The following is an 8,762-nucleotide window of genomic DNA, read 5'->3' on the forward strand; positions in this document are numbered from 1 at the left end:
GTCAGTTCCTTGCCTGAGACTCCTTTGCTCTATAGAGGTAATAATTTCCTGCTGGCCTATACCAGCAGTAAGTTACAACACTTCCACAGCCGCTCAGTTGTACAGGCCAGCACATGAAATGAAACCAAGGATCCACTCATTCCTGGCCCTTCTCTGCCTACCTGCTCCCAAGGTTTGGTTTTGTCCATGCAAGAGCAGTAAGGGAGGTCTCAGACCCTGGCAGAATTCATCCTTCAGTTTTTAAAAGACTGCATTCAAACTTTCATGCACACTACTTAATTAGTCATGGCACCACTGAGGTACATAAATGAAAAACTGTGGCTTTCTTAATTATGCAAGTTCCCTGTTTTAAATTATAATTAGAATGTAATTTCATGATGTAGGCCCTCCTTGTTTAATTTTCATTAGAATATAATTTAACACGATGATGCTTTTGCCCTGTATTGGCTTGCGAATAATGACAAAGACAATTTGAATAATTTTCTTCCTGAAGTCAGTAGGATTCCACAGAATTTTTAATAAGAACAATTAAATGTGAAAGCTTTATAATAACTTTGTGAGGGGCTCTTAGGCAGTGATTATGGAATGTATAGCATTCATGGCAGACATTTCTGCTCTAGTTTCTGTGAAAAGGTCGCCTTAGTTGAATCCTGCAGAAAATGACATTTTTAGCTAATGAGCATCCAAAAGCATGTCCTTGTTTTTCTCAATTAGTAGTTTCTATTCAGTGGTCAGCACCTATGTAGTGAACCCCTACGGGTTTCTTACAAATCCTTTTGGCAAAAATAAATGACCCACATGATTTCATATGAACAAGCAGTTCCCCAGAACTGTTTATATATATATCAAGCAGCTTTAATATTCTGTCTTGGGAAAACTGTAATTGGTTTTGAATACATTAGAATGAAGTTAACATTTATACTTGAATCTAATGTGCTGCATTTAATTTCACTATCTTTCATTCTAATATTATAGTCAGGGCAAAATAGATACTCCTGCTTTTGTTTTCACACTTGCTGAGAAATCACTGGAGTACAATGAATTTAGAGTTTAGTCTTTATCACCTTCCTCCTCTTTTCCTATTATGATTAGTAGTAGTAGCAGTATTTATTATGTAACAGTCACTTTTGTTGATGGATATACTTTAACATTTTAGAACTTGCAAGAAAATATACAAGTGTGAATGCAAAGCACACGTTTTTTCACTCTAAGTGCCTAAGGATCTATTCTCCAACGAGCACACACAGTTTACTGGTACAGTCTAGGCACTGAATTTTGAAAATCCATTCTTGAAAATCTAAGGGATAATAGTGGGAAAAATGCATTTTCTAGTTTTTATTAAGAAATACAATAAATATATATATTTTTCTGTCCTCTATTAGATGGAACATAGGTGCTATACTCCCAACCAAATAGTTAATGCAAAGAAAACAGTAGTAAAGTATTAACTACTTGGACCAAATTTTCTAGACACAAATAGTCTACAAAAGGTTCTTCATGTGCATTATTGTTATTGTCATTTATTATTCATAGGCCTTTCTATCTGGTATCTCCTTCTGGATATTCTGTCACTGTGGAACACATCAAAAAATGAGCTTCTCATCTTTCCCCCTTAAATCATCTTACTTCTTCAGATACCCATGCTATGGTGAGCTATCCTACCAGTCATCCAAGCCTGCAACCCTGGGGTCATCTTTGATCCATCCTGTGTATTATCAGTTTTAGTTTTTGACAAATTCTGTTGCTTCCACCATTATAACAGGGAAAGAAAATGGGAGAATCAGGCGAAAGAAGAGGGTAGACTATAAGGCCAGAAAGGAGAGTTGGAGGAGCCTAAAGCCTTGAGTAGTAGAACAAGGAGCTTGAATTTGATGGAGAAAGTGACAGAGGCAGTAAAGGGATCTGAGTAGAAGGGATGTGACATAGTCAGAGGAGCAAGAGGAATAGGAGATTATTTTCAGTGCTGTGTTCTAGATGGATGAGAGAGGGAAGGGGAGAAGGATTGGGGAGAGAAAGGAGGAGGTTTCAGTCGTCAAGATACTAGCAGAGAGGACAGAAAAGAAAGGAGTCTAGGTAACTTTAGGAATGGTATAGATGGAGAAGAAGCATGATTTGGTGACGGCCTGCAGGGGAGGGAGAAGCTGAAAATCACATGATAGACAGGATAGTGGAGTTGCTCCAGAGCATTATAAAGACCATTAGTGTAAATGAGAATTAGGTCTAAGCAATTCAGTTTTTGACCTATTTAGTTAAAGTGGCAGGGCATACAAGAGGACTGCTCATCCATGAGACTCAACACCATGGACAAACTAATACATGTTAACAAATAACCAAATACATCACTTTCATACCCACAACCACAGGGGTAAATGAGAATGACACGTCATCAAGTGCTCCCTAGCTTTTTCTCTTTTGTTGATGTTCCCATCAGTGCACCTATAGAGCTAATGCCTTCTCACAACTCTTTCCACCCAGCTTTTCATGTGGTTGTACCTATTTTCACAGAAGATCTGTCAGGAACTCAGCTGGCTCAAGGTATGGTTGGCTGGCAACCCAATGAGAGAAACAGCTGGACTCTATAAGCTCTCGCTAGCTGACTGTGCTCCCTGATTGGACAGACGAGCCAATGGGTCTTCATTTAAGAGCTGTAGCAACAGCAGTACAGTGGCTGCTCAATGCATTCTATACTTGCAGCTGTTCCAGACCTGCTGCTTGTACTGGTCCCTGCACCCCCAGTCTCTACTGTTCACTGAACCCCTGGACTCCTGGTCCTGATCATGGCTAGTGTCCTGAGCACAAATCCAGTTCTGCTCTGGCTTCAACCACAACTCTACTTCCACTATTTGGTTCTTCTCTGACCACTAGGCCTGATTCCTATTCTGACTATTTGCACCCAGTGTGAGACAGGATTACTGGAAGTGGGCGGTAGAGTTTGTATTTTCTATACATAGAGGGAATTCCTTCCAAGTTCCACAGAGTGTTTAGAAGAACTACTAAGGTCTAGAGGGGAAAAGCAATAGCTACAGGAAACTGACAAGAGAAGAGGGCATTCCCATTAGACAAGTGTCATGTTTTAAATGGGAGGCCCAAAAGTCTCATCCCCCCAAAAACATCTGTGTGCCTCTGCAACTGCTCATGCAAGTCAGGTAATTGCACATATATCCTGAGTAGTTAGATGCCAAACTACCCATTTGAGAGTTCAGTTATCGAAATTCCCAGTTTCAGTTGGAGTAATTACAGAGTGCATGCATTTTTAAGAATGTATTAGTGGACTCTTAGCTTTTAGAAATATGACCTTTGGTGTCTTATGGAGTCAGTCTTAAAACATAATACCAGCATGGAAGCCATAAGTGTTTCCAGTCTTCTTATCCAACCAATTAGATAAATACTGTCAGATAACTAGTCTTTTCCCTCTCCTTCTCTTTATTACTGAAGCTTTTCATCCTCCCTGGACACTTTTGGTATAGCTTCTGCAGCTCTGGAAATGATCTTACTCTTAACATGTGAATTACAATTTGAAATATTTTTCTCTTCTGTTGCAGATACGTTTTGTAAGGCAATATACACAGTAATAAAACATTCTTATTTCTTTTGTCACAAAGTCCCAATAAAAGGAAGTTGGTGATTTTCATTTTAATTGAAAATATGATTGTTCTGGATCCACTTTCATGTCCTCTTGTTTTATTATGATTTGCCCAATGGTAAACATAACAGTTGTAGGAGTCAGGACTATTAGCATCCTTATTTTTACTGAGAATATCTTTATAGTATAAGATACCCTCATCTGTATTACTGACCAGCATTATCAATTTAATGGTTTCTACTTCCCATGATTTTTTTCAACCTTACTGTCTCCTGATTTTTTCAAACATAAAAAGAAAATAATGTTTGCTTTCAAGAAGCTTTCTGATCCCACATCTACTGATTTTGACACTGAAAGGGGAGAGCAGCAATCTCCAGTGATATCTAGATTCTATGTTCCATTTTGAGGGGAAGTAGAAAAGTACACCAGATAAACCAAAAGAGCTTCCTGAAGTGTATTAGATGATTTGCATACTTGAGTCCTAAGCTTGGAATCATTCTAACTATATAGTGATACAATGGATCAAAATGGACCCCCTTCAAACTGCCTGCTGATAACAACTCTTCCAATTACCAATAGAGAAGAATTACAAGTTTAATTTGTAATGCCACTCATATAGTACAAGCTAATATCATGTGATAAATATGATAGCTTAGTCTCATAATACAGTTATACTTACTGCGCCAGATTCTTAGCTGCTGTAGATCAGTGTAATTCCATTGAGGTCAATGGAGCTGTACATTTTGGACAAAATTTGAGAGTGCCTTTGTCTTCACTCCCAAGTTTGTGGTTAGAACAAGGGCTGGTCACAATATTCTGTGTAAAACATTTTTTGGGTTTTCAGCCAAATAAATGATTATGCAAAAAGTCTATATTCCACAGAGAATTTTGATTTTTTTTCTCAAAAAGCAGAAAATTAAAGCAGTTTTGGGAGATGTAGTGCAGCCAGGCAGACTGTCCCACAGAGGAGAATAAGGACATGAAGCACTCGAATGACCACTCTCATGAAGTACTGCTGCAACATTTCTGCATAATGGTTTTTGGTTTTCAGCAAATGTTTTTCAATTTTCAAAAAATCTAAATTTTTTATATGAAAAATTACCATTTTCTGACTGGTTCTATATAGAACTGCTCTCGAGGGTAAGAAACAGAAACAGCTGAAAAAGCTTTGTGGATGGCGGGAAGCAGTAGATGGGATATCTCAGCTTTAATAAGGCTTTTGATTGTATCTCACATGACTGGGTCTTAAGCAAGGTAGGAATATATAGCCTGAACAAACCTACTATAAAGTGGGTGCACAACTGGTTGGAAAAACATACTCAGAAAATAGTTATGGTTCACAGTCAGTCTGGAAGGGCATATCAAAAGGGGCCCTGCAGACTTCTCTCAGGTCTGGGTCTATTCAATATCTTCATAAATGACTTAGATAATGGCATAGAGAGTACGCTTACAAAGTTTGTGGAGATACCAACCTGGGAGGGGTTGCAAGCACTTTGAAAAACAGAATTATAATTCAAAATGATCTTGACAATCTAGAGAAATGGTCTGAAATAAATAGGATGAAATTCTATAAGGACAAAAGCAAAGTACTACATTTAGGAAAGAATAATCACTTGCCCAAATACAAAATCGGCAATGATTCCCTAGGAAGGAGTATTGTGGAAAAGGACTTGGGGGTTAAAGTGGATCACAGACTAAATAGGAGTCAACAATGTAAGATTGATGAGGAAAAAAGGAAATGTCATTCTTGGATCTATTAGCAGAAATGTTGTCAGCAAGACACAATAACTAATTCTTCCACTCTACTCATCACTGATAAGGCCTCAAACGGAGTTCTGTGTCCAGTTTTAGGCACTTCACTTTGGGAAAGATGCGGACAAATTGGAGAAAGTGCAGAGGAGAATGCCAAAAATGATTAAAGGTCTAGAAAATATTATCTAAGAGGAAATCTTGAAAAACATATGTTTGTTTTATCTGGAGAAGAAAAGACTGAGGGGAGACATGATAAAAGTCTTCAAGTACATAAAAGGTAGTTATACAGAGGAGAGTAATAAATTGTTCTCCTTAACCACTGAAGACAAGACAAGAAGTAATGGGTTTGCAGCAAAGGAAATAATTTAGTTTAGACATTAGGAAAAACTTCTTAACTGTAAGGGTGGTTAAGCAATGGAACAAATTAGCTAGGGAGGATGTGGAATTTCCATCACTGTAAGTTTTTAAGAACAGATTAGAAAAACATCTGTCAAGGATGGTCTAGATAAAAAATACTTAGTCCTGTCTGAGTACAAGGGACTGGACTAGATGACCTAATGAGGTCCCTTCCAGTCCCATATTTTTATGATTCTATGAGCTGCTATCATGAGAGTATCTGCTGGGTGTGCTGCAAGAAAAAAATAGCTGATCACAAAACAGGTCAGCTCATCTGGTGACAGGAGTTCATCTGGAAAGCATAGTTACCACCCTCAATAAAATTTGCCACATATCTTCAGTAACTAAAGAACATTACCTGATATCTGCAGTCTTCAGGTATTTACTTTAATACATAGAGTGAAATATACGGAATGCTGCCCATTGGTATATAATGTTATCTATTTAACTAAGGCAATCTTCTATATGATTTACAGGGTGACCACAGTATATAGTTCATCTATTGTCTCCAATTCCTGAGATACTATAAGTGTGTGTGCCAGAAAATTGATATCTCTTCAGTCCTTTTTCAGTTTCCAGTGGCTTAGGGTGACGACAGAACTTTTAGGGAAATGATGGAGAACTGTTTGAAAATGACAGGACAAAGATTATTTCACATGCGATAGCACTCCACAATGGTTATTCATTGTCCAAAACCCACACAAGCATGTAATCATATAGTTGTGTCACACTGTACATTCTTTACGGGATCATTGCTGAAATATGGGACAATCTATGTGTATTGACTTGATATGGGCACAGAACATTAAGCATGAAGTCTAACTGGGGATATGAAGGGAAAATTATAGCACCTATGTGGCAGAATTTCTTCAAAGGGGAACATTTTCTTGTTTTACTGTTCTGGATATCTGAAAGCTGGGTTTGTTGGCACGTGACACAAAGAACAGGAATGTTGGAATCCAGAAGAAATCTCTTCAGTTTATTTATCTGTCATTGTATTTCTAATGTGGCCATCTCCATTGTGTTAAGGCACCCATAGTAACTCTTTCCAGTTGTATAGTGCAACCCATCTGAGAATCTCAAGTACTTTACAAACATTCATAAAGTAACCCTCACAAGACCACAGTATGTTAGGGAGGTATTTTGAGTCCAGATTTACAGATGAGGTGACTGAGGTGCAGAAAAATTAAAAATTACCCCAGAAGGGTGTCAGAGCTTGATGTAGAATTCAGATACAATTGTGACTGAACCACAAGATCATCCTTCCAACCCACCCTTCTATATACAAAAACTTCAGATGTGCTCCCTTATGTAACATTTATGGAACAATAACACTTAAAACATTTATTCAATTTTGAATGATTCTGTGGCTTTTGAGAGATTCTCTATGCTTAAAATGGAAAATGCAAGTAGTATCTCTCAAAATGAAAGACGTTTCTTAAGTGCAAACATTGTAAAAAGCAAAATGGCCCAGATTCAGCATAAGCTGCAGCGTTGAGTAAGTTATTGTGCTCCAAGATTCTGGTAATTTCATAGCAATAACTATGCAAATTTGTAGTCAGTGGCTAAGCATTACACCAGTGTATCATGAACAGACATTTCCCAAGCCAGAAAGAGAGAAGATTCTAGCAATTCCATGGAGCTGAGGTCATGTTGTGTAAATATACTGGAAAAGTTCCTTTTTGCTTTTGGAGGAAGTCAGTTTCACTTTTATTTGACAACATAAACACTTCCATAACATCGAGATATCATTCAGTAAAGACAATCTTTGTGCATACTCTTTAATAGGAAACTCTAGCAATTTTTTGTCATTAAGGTTAGTCTAATTAGGTCAAGTCTTTCATCTGTATTTTGCTTTCCAGAGTCCAGAGGTTCCCATAACTTTAGTCTATGCACACTGTCACAGGCCACAGAACTGAGGAGGCAAAGGTGATGAATAGAAGCAATCCATGGAATAAAACAGAGCACGTTGAAGCCTCTTGGCCAGTTTTCATAAGGTGGGCACAAAAATGTTCACTGGATGTCTTTTTTGGAAATGAAGCTAGATTGTCCCCATCTTCTCATTTTCTTCTAGACTGATGTAAATCTTGGAGGGGGGAGGTGTCCAGTCACTTTGCCCTGTATGTTTTTTTTTCCAAAGTATCATAATAATAAAATAATAAATAATGCAATGAATGTAAAATCTAATAAATAGCCTTGTTTTCATCAAGACTTACTAGTTTATTCCATTCTGGTATTTAGGGCCTGATGGGAAGAAAAAAGAGGGAGATACATACCTTGGCTCAGAGCATCTCTCCCGTGTAGAAAAATCCATGAATGGGGAGCCTCTAAGGAAGGAGGTGCAAGTGTCTATAAGTATTCCCTCAGGGAGTTTCTTCTTCTCACTCCATTGGTTGATGAGGTGTTTGGACATCTATGGAATAGGTTCTGCTCTCCCACTTCTAAACTTGGCTGAATCTTAGGAATCCATAGGAGTATGAGGCTATCTGCTCAGAGTTCTTGTGCCTCCACATAGGCTTGGGCTACTTGCACACCCACTTTTTTAGTAGTATGGCTCTAATTAAACTGTTTGCCTTTGCTCACATCAAAGAGGTTGTTATCTAAGATCCTGGGCTAGCTGAGGGCCAACAATGATTATTTTGTGTGTTACATTGTCTTCATTTTGTTGTGGTGTTTCTGACTGGTAGTGACATCTCTTTCCTCAAATTAACCCATTCAAAGAGAAGCTTTGTCCCTAACTCCCATCCCCCAATCAAGTTTTTTGAAGTTAACTTTTTTTTCCCGGCTTTGTGTATATACTTTGCTTTGTTTTCTAGCCATCACTGTTTGATCTACAACTCAGTTGTTACTTTCTGGCTTTCTGTTTTAAAGATGGAACACTGAGCTCTCAATCTGATGGTTGTTTGTGTTGTGGCAAATAGCCGGTACTGTTCTCTGGGTCTCGCGCTTTCTCTTCTCTGGGGTAGGTTCAGGGCGATATTGCTTGCCTCTGAACCAGTTCTTAATCACTCCCCTAGTGTCCTTGGAGGAG

Source organism: Chelonoidis abingdonii, chromosome 6, assembly GCF_003597395.2.
Source record: "Chelonoidis abingdonii isolate Lonesome George chromosome 6, CheloAbing_2.0, whole genome shotgun sequence".
Taxonomy (NCBI): Eukaryota; Metazoa; Chordata; order Testudines; family Testudinidae; genus Chelonoidis; species Chelonoidis abingdonii.